The following is an 18,559-nucleotide window of genomic DNA, read 5'->3' as shown; positions in this document are numbered from 1 at the left end:
TTATGAATCTGACCGTTTATGTAGGTAAAATTTAACAAGAATCAATTGAATTAAAACGTTAATTTTAATTAATTCATTATTTTGCACATCCAAACCTTAAATTGATACCTAGTGAATTAAAATTTGATTGCAAATATACTTAATTTTGTAAAATAGATTTTATAGTCGTATAGGTATTCTGTTACTTGAACGATTTCTAAAATGCATTTGAAATGCATCTTTTAGAGGTGAAATATTTTTTAAATTATTAAAAAAAAATACAGTTATAGTAGGTAGTAGTAGCAGTAGCATTTACAAACAATTTATTTTATTTTTAATTAAATATGTTGGTTTAGAATAATACGAGTAGTTATTTAATAGTTATTTATTCTACGAGTTTGAGTGTAAATCGGACGCATTATTTCACAGAGTGAGTTTTTAAACCAAGAGTGTAACGAGTGGTTTATCATCCACCAGGTGGAATAAAGCGTCTGATTTACACTCAAACGAGTTGAATACAACATTTTATTCTTCGAATTAGACTCAACAAGGCTTAAACTTGCTTTAAATCTGTTAAAAATAATTTAACGTTTCGTATTGAGAAATGCCAAATAGTTGTCAAAACTTTCTTATACGGGAGAAAAACCGTAAATTTTGACAGTATCGAAAAATAAACAATTTTATTCACAATCACTAATGTAATATGCCGATTACTAACCTTTAAAGGTTGGGAAGCATATCATTAAATCTCATAAGGAGTAATAATATTACTTCTTTAGCCAACCTTACAATTACAAAAATATTGGGATATTTTTCTTTCAAATTGTCAAGTTACGCATAATATTTTGCTAAATTAGTTTTAAATTGCTTTTGTAGCAGTTTCTTTTACTTCTGGGGGAGTACACTGCTCCATTTCGACGATTTTAAATCAGATTCACACATTATTTCAATATTTTCTTTGACATTTCTGAAATGTCAAACATCAAACGCCATTTGGATGGTCTACCACGTTAGGATCTTAATTTTGTTAGAATATTATTTTACTCAAATTTTTGACTGAAAATAATGTGATTGTGAATAAAATAGCATACAAACCTCGGTGGTAATGGCATTACCCCTTGAGCTTTATCCGATTTCGAGGCTGGCGCCTCTCGAGCGTATACATAAGCACTCGGGGTAATGGCATATTTACCACCTCGCTTGTAATGTACCTACTATTAATTCTTATAAAAAAATGAAGTATTAATTAATTAAGTAATTATAAATTACAAAATCAAATGAATAATGTTAAGTGGCTTTTTAAATAAGGGTAGTTTCATAATCATTTAAAGGAGCATTAAATTAAATGACGTTTAGAATGTGGTGATTGTTACAAATTATTTGTTAACAAAAATTTCCCATTCTAAACCAACATTAACTTTAACGTCTCTTTAATTCAATTATGAAACTGGTCCTAAGTCTTTAGTTTTTGTATTGGACGAAAGAATAAAGTACAGAAAAAACTTTCAAAACTCTTCTAAGCAAGAAAATTCTATTAGATATATTTGTCACATAGCTCCTTTACTTTTTTAATTTATTCTAAAGAGAATGTAATATAGTAGCTCTTATTTTACTCAAAAATTGTAACTACTGTAACTGTGATCTTAATTTTTTTGTTCGCAATGATTATCAGCATGAAAATCACTCGACTACTAATTTGTATAATCGATTTTTAAAATTAGTAATTATTACATTATTCGATTAAGAAATCATTCGTAATCGCCCATCTCTACTATGGAGACAAGTAACCTCACTCCCGTTCTGCTTTCAGTATTTTTGTGAATATCTGAAGTGTTCATATGTATTCATAATTAAAAGCATTATTTATTGATATTAATATTAGATTAGTATGGGATTCTAAGTGATTATTTACTTCAGGTAAATGAATCTTGTTCATTTCTCGGAAAAGTGGCCATTAGAAGATTGAAATTCTCTTAATATGTAAAAGCGAGATTTGAAGGTGCCGCTTTCGATAAGGCTTCCAAGTGTTTAGTATCTCCGTTGAAGACGATATTTTATGTAACATAATCGTTTTGATAAATTTAATTGATCAAAACTCACCGAATACTGATTAAATATTCACGCTCATTGGGACGTCCACCGGATAGAAATAATTTTTTGGTTAGAGTTATTTAAAATGTTCTAAACGGTCATAATTTCTACTTAATTTAGTCTAATATTTGTTCGTGTTGGTATAAACGCTGGCGAATTTCGTCAACTGTCATTTTTATGTAAATTTAATTTATAATAAGTGTTGATCGTTTGTTTGATAAGTTCGCTAATTTGCTTATTTCCTAAGCATCTGTTCGTATTTTCGCGGCAACCGACATTCGATCCGATTTCCTGAAATTCCTCAATGGGTTTTATCCTTATCCACCATTCAAGTCTCGTCTCGATTGTCATCAATAATCACAGGTGCATTTGTCCGAGTGAGCCTCCCTCGTTATTTATTATTAATTAATATCGATGACACTTTCGAATAAATTCCGGAGAGTGGCCATCGTTTAAGATCCACGTCAATTAAAAATTAAGTACGGGCATTTTTTCCGTCAATGGACAAGTTTGTTTATTCTTTTGACACAGGACATGGAATTCGTCCGTGTTTAAGGGTAAGTCCTCTGTTCAACATAAGTTTTCACTACGTCTTCAGCACGTCTCAACCGTCACCACTGAAAATGGGACTGTAATCTGATGTTGGGACGAGTCGAGTTAACAAGGGTTTTCTGTCGCTGTTATTTATAGTGGGCTCTGACGCAACACTCAGGTAGCTATGGTCAAGGTAGGCGTTGCGTTTTTTTTCAATTTTTTTCTAGTCTTTTTGTTTTAGGATTGTCTGACAGGACTGGAGACATCGTGACAGATCCAAGTTGGCTTTCTCTCTCTGCAGCCCGGTTTTGTTTGAATTCCTTAATGCTATCATCATTGCCTTCTTGATAAGATAGCTGTTTTACATTCATCGCTACCGTCACTATTAAATGTTTACCACGCCACTTTAGATAATAACACTGTTGCTACAAACGCGACTATTTTATTTATTTAGACATCCGACGACATTACCGATGCAGCTTTACCACGATTCGCCGGTATTGTTAGATTGCATTTAATTTGCACAGGTTTGTACTGTGAAACTATTGCTGTGGGGAATAATGCAATTAAAACGACCTGTGTTCAAGTCTGTAATTACGAGTACTCAGCCGGTGTTATAGTCTTGGTGGTGGCCATGAGATTTGAATATTATTACTTCTTCCAATTTTCCTAATAATAAGCTTTAATAAAAAGGGCAACTACGCTTTTACAACTTTCATTGTAAATGGCTTATTTTTATTTGTTAGTCAAACATTATTAAATGTTTACGCAAATTCAATAAATTGTTTTTAATTAAACGACTGTCTGTATTACAGAACTTATAAAAATGGAACACAAACGTTCAAAATTACTGACAATTCTTTTTTTATTAAAAAACTGCTAGACAGAAAAGTACCTAAACCGCACAAAATAAAAGTTTTACGATAACAGTAGGAAAAATAAAAAACAGACAGGAATTTCAAATTATTACTCCTATTAAGTTTGTCAAAAAGTAACATTGACGAACAAAATACAATGTGTTTCAAAATGATTTTCATTTAGTCGCTTATGGATTTTTCATGTAAAATAAAAAATATTGAATCTATTTAACCTCAAATGTTAATTTATTTCGATTAAAAGCTGTCTCTATTGATAGAACTGTTTGGTTCAAAAAGAGTAGAACGGCACAAAAAAATGCATGTAAACAAATACTATAGGCGATTAGATGAAAATTCTTTTGACACGTCGTTTTTTTTTAGAATTTAATTTATTTTTTGTTAAATCGCAGATTAAAAAATGATTTATCTAAGTGTTTGGTTGTTTGAAATTAATTCAGCAAGTTATTTTGTTTCTCTCCCATTGTGGTTTAGTGAATAACTATAAAATCAATATACCTATATTGAGGTTTAACTTCCGTCAAATTGAAAAAATAAATCTTCAAATATGTACCCACATAACGCACATGAGCGACAACATAATTCACAAAAACTGATTTCCAAGATTTTTAATGCATTAAGTTTAAAGTTACTTAAATTTTATGCTGGAACACTGACATAAAAATACGGAGAGCGCCGGAAATCGCGCTCCAGAGAAAAATGCCATGTAACGTAAGACACCAGGAACATGGAAAAAATGTTTAAAAAATTCTTTCTATAAAAAGAGTTTAAATTTTGCACTTTGACTCTATTTATTTCTGTTGGAAAAATATTTTTTCAAGTTTTTTTGTTTCAGAAGAGGAAGAGGAAACAAGGAAGCGGTATCCTAAATAGTAACTTTGTTTAATGTTATTGTGGCTTTTATTGGCTAAATTTTTGTACCTTTACTAAATAATTATAAAAAAAACATATACAAGATCATCAGTATCATTAAATAAACATTAAAAAAATGTCAAATATCAAAAAATAAATGTCAATTTTTTTTGGAAGATAGAATTTTTTTAAACATTTTTTCCATGTTCTTAGTATCTCCTCTGACTTGAAATTTTTCTCTGAGACGCGAGTTTTGACACTGTATTTTTGAAATGGTGAAAATAGTTTGACAAATATCTAGGAATTTTATTATGCAAAAAGCTTTGAAAGGCATTATCTCGAAATTAAGATTTTAGTCCATATGACATTGTTGTCGCCAATGTGCGATATGTTCACTAATACTTATATTTTCGGTAGGATTATATGAAAGCTCATGAATAAAAATTTACAAGCAAACCAAAGTCTTGAGAATCAAATTCCATACAATTAAGTTAATTTAGAGAGATTTACACTCCAGTAATTCTGGTCTGTCTGTAAAAATCCCCAAATCTGTCTAGCTTGAGCCATTAAATCGTTAAATTATTGTGGTTTGTTTGACATATTTTCGAGCCCTTAACCTGTGTACCTCTAAAACTGTCTTGGTGGCAAAATTATTATCCACCCAAGCTGAAAAATGTCTGGGCGCCGGCTTCCCTCTATAAACAGTAAAAATCATCGTCTACCAGTCGTAAATCGCTAAAAATTATTGCGACAATTTCGCATTTCGCAAATAACTTATCAGAGCAATTAAAACCTCATAACTCCATAAAGTCCCTTTCAACGCTCGTTCCTCTTGTATACATTTTATATTTTTAATGAAAGTGCGCTGCATGGGAATAAAATTATGCATCCTTTTATGGGGAGCTTAAATAACAGTGGCGTACAAGCTGTAACGAAAGCCACGGACACAGATTCCAATTGCCTTGGCATTAAAATTCGCCTGTCTCTCTTCGGGATGCGTCCACAAGAGTCTCGGCTCTCTTTCTCACTCGTTGATGGAAGCGGCCGCGTACCTGTGCATCCTACACACCCACCTCTATAAAATAAATTGTCAACTGAGCTGCAGTTCTAGGAAGCAACCTGTGTCTGCTGCGATCCTCAGATAAACCCCATTAAGTACAGCTAGAGACAATACTATTTCAATGTGTCAGCGGCCACTCCGCGTGTACAAACACACACATGCTAAAGGATGGCGAAGACACCGGCTGATGTACCTACTCTTTTTCACTATTACACATTTATTCCAACAATACGTAAATTTGGACCAACTTTTTTCTCGCTCTTATGTCTGATTCGATCCTACTCGACTTTTTAACACCTACCACTATCAACGATTTCGAATTCTTATCTGATTCTGAGTGATTAATAGGAAGAACGAGAAAATACCACGCGACGGATCGAGTCGGTTTTAAACGTTGTTTATACCTAAGTTATAAATTAAAACGATTTAAAATTAATATAAAATAAAAGGTTTCCATCGCAAAGTGCAAGTTTATGTGGTTCAAGGGAGGTACAGGAAATAACGTCTTCTTTCACAAGAGTTTGAGTATGTCCCTGGGTTGAGTATACAAGAGGGAAAAAAAATATCTTTTATTTTACGAAAAAATTTCAAAGGAAAAAAACACTTTTTGCTTTACCTGAAACGAGAAAATCATTATTCTAACTCAGTCGAAAAAAAGTTCATTTTTTAAGTCCTATCACATTGGCGCTTTTATTATTTTGACAATGATGTCACTTTGACAAATAAGTTTTCTTACGTACGATATCGTACGAGGTCAGAAACCTGTGCGATTTGTTTTCGCGCTGTGTGTTAGAAATCTAACGCACAATTCACACTCAAATGTTTTGTATTTTTTCATTTATCGTATTTTTTTGTATCCATTATAAAAAATAAATCGTGATTCAACGTATTTTTGTATCCATTATAAAAAAAAATTATGTTCGTAAGAAAAAAATTATTTATGGTCGTAGGAAAAATAGTGTACAAAACTTGCAGGAAAGTGTCTAACGCACTCGCGGTTTTGCCTGCACTCGGCTAACGCCTCGTGCGCAACTTTCCCGCTTGTGCGTTATTTATCACTTTCCGTGCTCGTTATGTAATATACTATTTCATAAGTTAAATAACAAAAATGTTTGTGAAAAACATAATTTTGATAAATAGCAACTCAAAGAATCAGCTTTAAGATAAAAAACAAACTCATTTTTAACAAGAGCTATCATTACTTAATTAATAAATTAATTGTCAAAATGTCAAATAAATAAAACCGCCAATGTGGACTTAAAAAGCAGAGAAAAATTAGTCCAAAAGTCCGAAATCAATAAAAAATTACATTTTCTTTTCACTGAATCAGAATGATGAAGCTGTAATTACAGATTTCCTCATTTCAGGTGAAGCAAAAAATGTTCTTTCTTTGCAGTTTTGGCGTAAAATAAAAGACAAAAAAATGTTTCCTCTTGTAAACTTAATCCGGGGACATACTGTATTTATAATAAAGACCCTAACCGATTTTTATACGCAACCAAAAATACATTCTCAAATGCATTAATTGATGTTTTGTTTAAAATTTTTCAAAATGACTAACATAGATACCTGTGATAGCTTTAACAATTATTATAAATTGGAATTGATGACACTGTCAAATTTAATTATGACATATCAACAATTACTTTGATTTAAATTTAATAATTTAAATTTTTTAAACGTAACAAAGACCAAGTTGTTTGTGAGAATGTATTTTGGGTTACGTCTAAAAATCGGTCAGGGTCTTTATTATAAATGACTGAGCCTGGATGTTATTTCGTTTAAATCAGAAATAAAAGTAAGTTGGAACAATTTGTCAGAAATGTCAGATTGGCACCTGTATTTAATTAAAATTTAATAAGTCTTAAATTAACAAGTTAATGTAGAAGTAGGTTGGTAAACGATAACAAAACGTCGCAAAATTTGAGAAGTAATTTTTGGCTTTAATGTCAAAGAGACAAAAATAATGATAGCCATCGTGGATTCAGTTATAATTATTTTTAAAATATTGTTGCAATATGTAGGTGTAATTAGTTGCGGTAAAAAAGTTAAGAAATACCTCTCTCAGAAATAACTCTGCATAAAAAAATCTGAAGGTAACTTGTACAAATAAGGCCCACTTAATTTTTATATACAGGGTGTTTTACATAATTTTACGAGGCCTGCCCCTGTAAGATGCAATCAATAATACACAATCCGATACGAACTCGATTACAAATTACAAAGGGACTTATATCACCTACAGTAATTCAGTATTGTCAATCGTTTACAGTTACGTTGTGGTAAAATTGACATCTCTAATATTTATATTTTGTCTTTGTATTATTCAGTGTTGCCAATATAATTTCAAAATCATCATTACTTTGTAATAAAGATATAAATTGAATACATATATTCGTACTGTGCTGGACATTAAATTTGGGCCTCACTAAAGCTTAAATGACATTCGTCTCTAAAGCAAACTCTATGTGAACTAACCACACCTTTTAAGTTTTGTCATACGTGGTTGTCATTTTGACATAACTTTTCATAGAATGTTAAAGCTGTAGAAAATCTACGTGACATCCCGTCTAGATAAAAAGAAATTATTCGAACTTTATTTTAAGGTACATATATAAACTGATGAGAGCGTATTGACGACAGTTTGATGCCTGATACTGTTGTGACAATAAAAAAATCTGCACCTCAATCTTCAATTATATTGACAATAATGCATGGTTTACATATAATTTTTTTAAAGTGTTAGAACAATGGTGGACCAAATTTAATGTCTGGCACTGTATTATTATTTTTATTTATTTAGCAGTAGGGATACGTAGGTAACTAAACATATGCCAATTTAGATTTTTTATAAATCACACTTTTAATTAAAACCAGGTCTTTTAGGACTTTTAGACAAAACTGTGAAAAACGTTATCTCTGGTTCAGTTTAAAAATCCTCAATTTTTTCACAATTTAATTGACGTTTTCTATTCGCCTTTTACGTGTAGACTAATTTATTAAAATATGAGATACAGGAAACAAATTCTGGCACAATCCACGCAGCGGTGAGTTAAAGAACAAACGATTGCTTAAATGGTTTTTTGTAACAAGTGTTTTGCGTTAGTGGTGACACATAGCAGTCTAATTTATGACGAAGTTGGAAAATTTAATTAAATTTGACAATAATTGTCATTGTACCTATCTGAAATAGTATATTAAAGCACGCGTTTCGTAAGGCAAGTTTTGTGGAACGAGTTCAAGTTTATGAAACAAACAACGAAGCGCGAGTTTTATAAAGAACGAGTTCTTACAAATTACTTATGAAACAATTTTTTTATGCCATTTTTTCTATTTTACGCGTTTTACATACTTTTTTAACATAAAAGCATTCTTTTAATATTTAGGAACCTTTGCTCTAATAAGGTGGTGGTTGGTAATAAATGTCAAAAAGTTTGAAAAATTCGATTTTCAAAATTTTGTTTAATTAACAATGAATACTGTAAATATTTTATGCACACCACCTGAAATAAAAGAAATCGCTCAAAACGCAGCTGAAAATCACCATTACCAAACTAAAAAGTAAATTGTACACTGAGAGAACAGTTTTTTACTAGTTAAAGATTTAGCTTAAATGTAAACTAATAATTTTTTAGAATACGGCGGAAGAAACTATTGTTATCAGAGAAGAAATAATTTGTTAGAAATTTCCAAACATAGCATTTCTTACTTTTTAAGTGATTCTGATTTTATAAAAACTTAACATCTACTTTAATATTATCATTGCAGTGTTAATAATAAGAAATATTTATTAACAAGAAACAAGGATCATTAAAGATTAATAATCTTGCATTAGATATTAAAAGATGTGTTCTTGATAGTTAAGAAGTATATCTTAAAGGGAAAAATATTTTTTAGGTAAAAGTATACCGGATTGCTAATCAGTATAGCCACCAGCAGATATATAAACCTAACAAAAAAATAAAACTGTACATATATTATTTAGAACAATTTATTAAGAAAAATAATAAACATTTAAAACATCATTAAGTACAAATTATGTATTTAGTCTGCACGGGGACGGGGATGCCAGGACGTCAATCACTGCATTAACACTCATAAATTTAAAAAATAGGCTTCAAAATTGAAAAACTTACCAAAGATGCAGATTTGTACTCTTTAATATGCCGCATCAATTTGAATTGGTCATCAAATTTTGGCACCAGCTGGGGAAGGAAACTCTGAACAAGATCCAGCAAAATATCATATGACATTCCTTCATCTGAATAAGAAAAACCAAGAAGTATATAGTTACATTCCATCAGTTTAACATTAAATATAATTGCTTAATATTTAACAAAAGTGTTTATCGACAACATACTACATAATTTACAAAATGAAATTATTGCAGTTGAAATAACATTATGGAGAATGTAGTTTGCAACAGTCCAAATCAGCCACTGCTCGAATCTATTGCTCATAAAAATATTTTTATCTTAATAGCGTGGTGTTGCAATTAAAAATTTCTGGTGGTGGCTGATCCGGCGATTGTAAATATCATTATACTAACCTTCAAATTTTTGTAGCAGTGTCACAAAATGCCACTGCTTCAGCCGCTTTTGGCACTTTTAGTCAACCGTACTCCTGCACTCCTCAAAACACAAACACAAATACAACAGAAAAAACAAATGTCCATTAAACTATTCGTTCAAGTAAAGATTCGTTCGAACAAAGTTGGAGCACATCCACCACACACAACGTGCAACTGCATGTTGTGGTGAGCATGCGCACTGACATGACGCGCTCAATTTTTCCAAATAATATTTACGTATTTACATTTGAAGTTCCGTTTGTTATATGTTAAGATCTTTATGGTGGTTAAAAAAGAATAAACTGTTGTTGAATAATCGTTTCCATTGGTTATCATGTAAAGAAAATACCATTATTGACTAAACGAAAATTTAAATAGATTTATTAACTATTAAATTATTACTTATTTATTACGATCTATAGTTTACATACTAAATAACAATACCGTAAAGAATATTTTGTTCAATAATAATAAATCAATAACTTAATGGAAAACCCGACATGTTATTTTCCAATGTTGGTTATTGCTTGAGAACATACATGGATTAGTATTAAACTTTTCTTAGTCAAACTAATCTATCATTTAGCTGTTACTATTCATTTTTCTCAGTGTACTCACTAGTTTATTTTAGCAGCCGAATTGGTGTTGAAATTGTTCATTAACGCATCGGTTTTGGTATCAAAATAAGCTTTCTTACAGACGCAAAATAGAAAAACAAATTTTCAAAATTTTTTAATGTTTGACACTGGAAAATTGGTAGGTTTATTGAAAACAATATACTTCTGTGGGCATTGTTACTAACAGTAAAAACATAAAACACACTAGGTTCTTAACTTAATGTGGGAAGCTGTTATTAACGCACCCAAATGAGTTCGTTAATAGCGTTGTTAAAGACGCAAGATAGAAAAAAATAAATCAAATCACGAATTTTGAAATTTATTATTGTTGTCGTTCATAAAGAGATTTTATGATATGTCGTTTGGAAAAGTTTTATTTTATTTTCCTAAATTCTCAAATCCACAAAAAAGAAGACAATAAACAATTGAATAAAAGCTACATCAGTAATTTTTCCTGTGAACAAAGCAAGCAGCATGAGTGAAAATTGTTCTTCATTTTCTTTTGTTTCGATTATGATCTTTTCTCGAAACAAAAAAAAATAAGGATGATGTTTTTTAGTCATCACAATTATAATTTTACAAATCTGTTTAGCTATACTGCTTTGGCAAAAATAAATGTAGTCAATTATATGTGCATATGGTGTCTCAGCCTTCATTTTACAGGATTATATCTTTTTTCAGGCAAAAGGTGTTACTTTTTTACTTTACCAGATAAACTGCATGAACATTACGAGTTGCACATTTATAAAAACTTGATTTTTTAAGTCTAATAATTTTTTTAACAATTTTTTTTAAAGAAACACACATCAAGTAGGTAATGTACCAAGTCAATAAAATGCACTAATTAAGAGTGTTAAATTTATAAAATAATAACTAAATTAAAATGCATTTAATTTAATTACTTAATTAGCGAAAGTATATAATTAATATAATTAAGAGTTGAAATTGTTCAATTTTTTTTTTGATTTATAAAACTGATTCAAACCAAAAATACATTGATTAAAAGTTCTACATTTTGAAAACAGACTATTTATACTTACTTAATGATACTGATCTAATATTTATCACAATTTTAAACTTTTAAAAAATATGGCGGATCGTAGTTTCTTATTGTACCTATTTATTATTATGCGACATTTAAAAAAAAGCTGAACACAAATGCTGCTGAAAGTTTGAAAAATAAAAATATTACAAAATAGTAGGAGTATTAATATTAAAATACAATTAAAATTCAAATACAAGAGCAACATACACGTCAACAAAAGAAATAGGTATGTAAATATCCATACTGTAGTAGGACCAGTTATATAAACAGTTAATTAAATATTGTAGATAAACCAAAATGGAAATTAAGTGTGCACAATGCTTTCATAAATGATTAAGAGCCACATGACCCTTGCCACCAATACTTTTAGAGATTTTATATTGATTGCCTGACTATTTTAATAATTCCGGACACGTGGCTCTTGATCATTAATAAAGGCACTGTATAATAAATCCAGGCTATGATTTTTGCTATTAATATCTGAATAGGGAATACTTTTACTTTGCGACGTAAAAAGACATAGAAAATTTTATTTTTACTTGTACTTAAATATTTTAAATTATTTTTTTATTTTAAATTTTTGACAGAACGTTATCTTGTTTCATGAGGGATAAATACAATAGTTAATTATTCAATTATTAAACTATTAAAATTGGTTTTTATTCAGTGTGTAATGCTACAGTTTTTTTCTTTTAATGTATTAATTATTACCAATATTTTTGTGATTTAAGCTAACTATAGATGAATTATGAAACTATAGATATAGATGAATTATGTAGGATATTAAGCTAAACTTTAGATTGTGAGGAGATTGATTTAATCGCTACTATTTATTAGAGACATCTATAGGAAACTTGTAATTATACATCTTTTAATATTAATTATCACCTACCTGTATTTTAACACTTTTGAATTATAAAAACATCGACGTTCAATATTTCCTGGCTGAAAGAATATGCAATCTCTTTTTTCTCAAACGAATTAATTTTGCGATAGAGCCTGTCATGTACCTATGCAAGCCTACCTGTACAACTTCGCATAGCTGATAACGTTTTGAAATTTAATTCAGGTTGAGTGAGCACCGATTCAAAGGTTAAACAAAAATATCACGATCATTTTTGTCAGAGTTTATTAATTTATCCCCCGCACAAAAAAACATCAAATCTACACAATGCGTTTCTGATTGGATGAATCGCAATGCAATTTGTAAATGTGCTTTTGTCATAGCCACAAAGAACGGCTATCGCAAATAAAACACGCAACTGATGTTTAATGTCAATTTGAGCGCTGGTTTTAATTCTATTTCATGTCAAAATTTGCAACACCAAAGACAGATATCTGATAATAAAAAACAACGTTTGATGTTACATTAAATGCTTAAGATAAAAATTACCAACGTTTTCGTTTTTTGAAGCTTTTAAGAAAGGACGCAATCAGTGTCATTCTTAATCTCCCACGGAACAGATTCATTTACATACAAGAAATTTATGATTTTGACCATTCATTTATTTGCTCTTACATTATCATATTTTAAAATAATTATTGTGGCCATTATCTCATCTCTGCCTGTCACTTTCCCATTTGTCAATCCACTAATAGTTTTCTTTCACGTGCTTCGTTCGGAACTATTCGTCTTTCTGACTATCAAATACCATTCTCTTAATCATTCCTTCACTAAATTCATGAAACTTATAATCTATCGCTCCGTTTGCATAATGCAATGCAACTCTATCAATCATTATTAATTATCACGTATTATCATTCATCTTGTAATCACCAACTACTGTCCAACCTATACGTTTGGATTTATTCCTACGAGCTTCAATTATGCATCGCATTTTATGTTAAAACAAATCTTCTGCGCCACCGATAACATCGATAATTTCAATCAGGGGAAAACAGTTTGCGTGCACACACTTGAGAATTATTGTTGATGTTAAATTAAATTTATTCAGTTGGTTTCCACTTTTTTTTAGAAATTACGAAAAAGCGGTGTCAACAATGAGCTCTAAGCACGGCAAGTTTGGACAAATTAAAATATGCTAATGTTGTATTATTCTTTTATCTTAATATTTTATCCGATTTTATGAGAGACTTGAACTAGGTCAAATACCAAACGACTCAACGGGGAATTTGTCAAAAAATTTAATTATTTAATGAAAACGCGTTTGCATCAATTATAAGTAATTGTAGAGCATGAAATTTATTCTTTTGTATCTATACTTTTCTCTCAACATAAACACTGTTATACACAAGTGCCCAATAATTTGCAAATTTGCCGTTAACTGAATATTTTAAACGTCAACTAGGGCAATTCTAAAACCTATAAGTTAGTTAACACTCGCCAAAATTTTATTACACAATTTTTATTTCATTTTTCTTCACTAAGTTTTCTTTGTTTAGTTTTCCGATACATTGAATTTTGTTTTAAAAAGAGTATTTGATCACATGGGCTAGTTTTGTTATATTGTTTTATACAGGATGTTCCAAAATTTGAAATAATTTCGTATGAATGAGGATTTTAAGTTTGCACATTTGATCCTATTTATTTAACTTGGTAAAACAATTTTTTATGTAGCTACTAGAAGACTAAAAAAAGAATATGTATTTTTAATTGCAGGTACCCTTAATTTTATTTATCGCTTTTATGGTCAATGTTTTTGTATCTTTACTGAATTAATATGAAAAAACTATACAAGGACAAATAAAATGGGTCAAATATCAAAAAACAATTGTCAAAAATTAGTTAGATTTTTTTAACATATTCTTCATGCTTTCCATGCTTTCATGCTTACACCCGGTGTCCGGTCTCAATCGCGAACATAGGAATTTAACATGGTATTGTTTATTTTTGCTGATTGCTGCTCCAATACAATCTAATACTAAATGTATCAAAATTGGTAGAATCGCTTACAATTTATTTTGGAATGTGAAACACTGTTCAAACTAACTATTTCGCCATTATACAAGTTTACTTTTATTATAAGTGATGATTTTTAAACAATTATATACGTTAAAAGTGGATATTTTTCAACCTGAACTGTCATATAACATATCAACTAATAAGGAATTGACCACGTCCCAACCTGAAGTGTGTATTTTATATCAATTGTTGAAATGTCATACTCCAAGATAGTAAGTTGTAAGGATCCAAAGTCCTCGCCAAAGTATTTTGGCATTTTTTAGATACCTATTTTATTAAAAAAAAGTAACAAAAATCAATCGCGCAAAAAATGTCAGGCTTAGTTATACCTAATCACTGTGGTAAAACTATAAAAGATAGAGAATGTTGGATAATATTTGTGTGTTTGCATCATAAAATCTAAAATATGTATTTCAAAAACTACGCAGAATTGGCCTATAAAAGTTTAGCTTATAAACATCAAAATAAAAAGCTGCATCCAAAGCTTTAGAAAGCATGAGGTGTTAGAGAGTTTATACTTAAAAAATATTTTATGAGATTGTATATTGTATAGTAAATTTTAAAATATTTTAAGATTGAAAAGTAAGTTAATGTAAATAGGTAATAGAATTTTACCAATTTGCTTTAAAACATCAAAAACAAGCAGAAATTGTAAAAATTGCCGTTTATAATAAAATTATTCCCATTAAAATATGTTACATATTTAAATAATTTGTAGATTACGTAGGTACCGTTGATAATCGACATATCCTGATAAACCATTTTTCCACTTGATGGTACATTTCCCATCGACCGCCGTTGTAATTAAGCGATATAATCAATTAGTCTGCTTTTGGCATCTACCAAACCATCAACAACCGTAATTTCTCACCTGATTATGAAATCGACCCAAGATAAAGAAATTTGTCTTTACATGGGTGACCCGTCCAGTACTATAACGGTCTTTTACTGTTTCTTGCGGTCTAATTATTGGTCTGCCACTGATAGACATCAGAGATAGACTGCAAGATAGTGACCGGAAGGAAGCAGATGCCCAAAACACCTGCTGCAAGAACAGGACCGGTATTTAATCGCGCCACGAACCAAGATGAGCCCCTAATATTTTTGAATGTGTCACTAAAATTTGTAGTACTTGGAAAAATTACTTTGCATTATGAATTTTTTATGTAACAGAGAAGTTGTAAATAATATGAGTACAAAGGCATCTGTCGTTTGTCGGAAAGAAAACCAGTTTTATCGCCAGTCTAGATGTTTTATTGGGAGTGACACCACTGCGTGGTGCATATAAATCAACTAGTTTAGTAGCTTAGTGAAATACATAAATTATTGTACATATTGTTATTATATTTTTTTTTTTAAATTATTTTTATATTTGTTATTTTTGCAAAAACTTGATTATGTAAAATCTGACAGATTAAACTCTTGCAATAGATGATTTTTTATAAACGTTTGCTTTCATTTAATATCAATTTCTTGCTTTTAGGTCTTTTACATTTTTTTAATTTTGAAAAATTAGTTCTGTCACCTTATGACTTGATTGTAAAAATATAAATTGAGAAACATAGTCCTGAGCTTATGACCGCGACCAGACATGAAATTTTGTAACAATTTGTTCAACTTGAGAAAATATTACAGCCACCTTTATCTAATATTCAAATTAGATTGGAGCTTTACACAGCTTTTTAACTGTGTACTGACTCGTATGTAGAGGACGTCCGAGGCTTCGGTACCGCGGAGCGATTGGTTCTCAGCCATCCAGCATCCATGCTGGGCTGGGAGGAGTCCACCCGCTTCTTCTTCTTACTTCTTCACCTACACCACACACCAACGCAACCGCTGTCCCCTCGCCGTTTGATCTTTCCACACCTGTTTTCCCATCTTCGAGTGACTTAATTTATAAGGCGTCTTAAGTCTCTCACAGAATAGCTTTTTTAATTAAGATTGTCGAAGAAAAAGTGACACTTCTCGTGATAAACCATCTGATTGAGTCATTTTGTGGTCTTAAATTCGCGGTTTCTAAAGTGCCAACTTTCCTAATTTAATAGTGCTTTTAGGCCCGAACACCATATTGAGAATCCGTTGAGTTTTAACCATTTGGATACACAGTGTTCCGTGATAGCAGACACGATAGTATCTTAATTATGAGTAAAACACGTTATCTAGCAGGCTGCGATCGCGATGCGTGCTTGTCCCTATGACTCGATTCACTTGTTTCAACCCCTTGTGTTATTATTGTGGGCTGTGTAGAAAGACGGCTCGGCTATTACGGGGCGAGGGAAATTCAATTAACGCCGTTTTAGACTTTCAAGCTTGGTGGACACTATATATAGAACCTTTTCAATGAATTACAGATTCGGGATATATTTTTTTTCACCTGAAGAATGTGATAAAAACCGTATTTAAATATTTTATTTAGTATGTCTTATTATTTTTCAGATAAGTGGTAACTACACACAAGTAGTTAATAGAAAAATAGGGAAAAATAGAATTTTCTATTTAAGTCTTAAAATTTTGGTAGGTATTTAAAAATTACCTGCCGTTTAAAAGGATAAGTTTTTTTTAAGTTTTTTTACTTATATTTTTTAAAAAATAAAAAAATAAAGAATTTTATTTCAGTAGGATATTTTCAAGTATGCTTTTATTGGTTTTATTTTGTCAGTGATTTTATGACAGGTCTATGGAGTTGAAATGTTTACAGGGGCGGGTCAATCACCTTGAGATAAAGGATAAACTAGGATTTGGCAATATTTCTGATTTTCAATGTTATTGCCTTGGCGAGAAAATGAATAAACTATAAGGAGTTTTCTTGAAATTTTAAGTCCACAAAAATAGTCCAGGTTTAAACACAGCTTCATTTGAAACTTATTTCCGTAAAAAAATTTGGATTTTTTATGTGGTAGTTTAGTTTTAAACTTAATTCCCAACAATTACAATATAACCAAAATTTCGGTGGTTATTCTAATCAGGACCCTTTGATGAGTGACCCGAAGAGGGCAGATACAAGTTTGGATTGTTGAATTTAATATATAAATCATTATTTAATAAATTATTGTTTTTATTTCATTTATATTTTTTATTTATTTAAGTATTATTTTATTTATTTTATATAATAAATAATTAAATGATATTATTGTGGTAACTTATTCTCAAACAACAAACCTTGGAGTAAAAACTGTAAGCAAATAAATTCGTACACTTAGTATATCACCTAGTTTTTTAAAATGTAACAGTTGTCAATTAAATGACATATGTTAAATGGTAAATAGGTAATTGAGAAATAAAAACAATACATATTTATGCAATCCTCTGTTAAAATTGAATTTTATCTACTCTTTTCTTCATGTTAAAATGAAATTTTATCGTCTAGATCATAAAAAATACATCCATTGTTGTTTATCTGCGGTTGTTAGTGGCTAACGATCTTTAACATTAGATTTCATTGTTGAATTTTACTTTGACATTTATAAATATCGACCAAATTGAGTACAAAATTAGTGAGAATTGAATAAAATTTTATATTGTATAAAATTTTCATTATCTTTTGGAGCATATTATAAATTGCTCTCAAAGATAAAACTCAATTTTATCGTCTTGTGCTTATAATATATAACTATTCCATCACAGTTTCCTCCTAGTTAAACTGCTCTATCTTTGTTTCAGTAGTGAAACAACGTAAGTTTGCTTTGCCTGCTTCGACGTTGTTCGGCTTTCAATCATTGGACTTAGCACAAAAACACTCACTTCTTCTCTTAATGATGTAATCTACTATTTTATAATCTCTAATTTTATTTTTAAAAAACGTGTCTTGTACTTTTTTTCGTAAGATATTATTCAGAAGTAAATACTTATTTTATACTTGACGGAATGACGCAGCTGGAAGAAAGTTGAGAGAACTTATTGGAAGGAGTTATGTTGAAAAGTATTATTTGACTTAAATTTTTTGTTCTTTTACATGCCTAAGTAGTTCTTTGGTGGAAGAAATTTTGATAGAAAAAAAAGATAAGATATATATA

This window comes from Tribolium madens, unplaced genomic scaffold, assembly GCF_015345945.1.
Source record: "Tribolium madens isolate multiple individuals breed KSU strain unplaced genomic scaffold, Tmad_KSU_1.1 Scaffold_19;HRSCAF=116;Tcas5.2_LG9, whole genome shotgun sequence".
Classification (NCBI taxonomy): Eukaryota; Metazoa; Arthropoda; class Insecta; order Coleoptera; family Tenebrionidae; genus Tribolium; species Tribolium madens.
The sequence above is the reverse complement of the archived record's forward strand: the minus strand, read 5'-3'. Positions refer to the sequence as shown.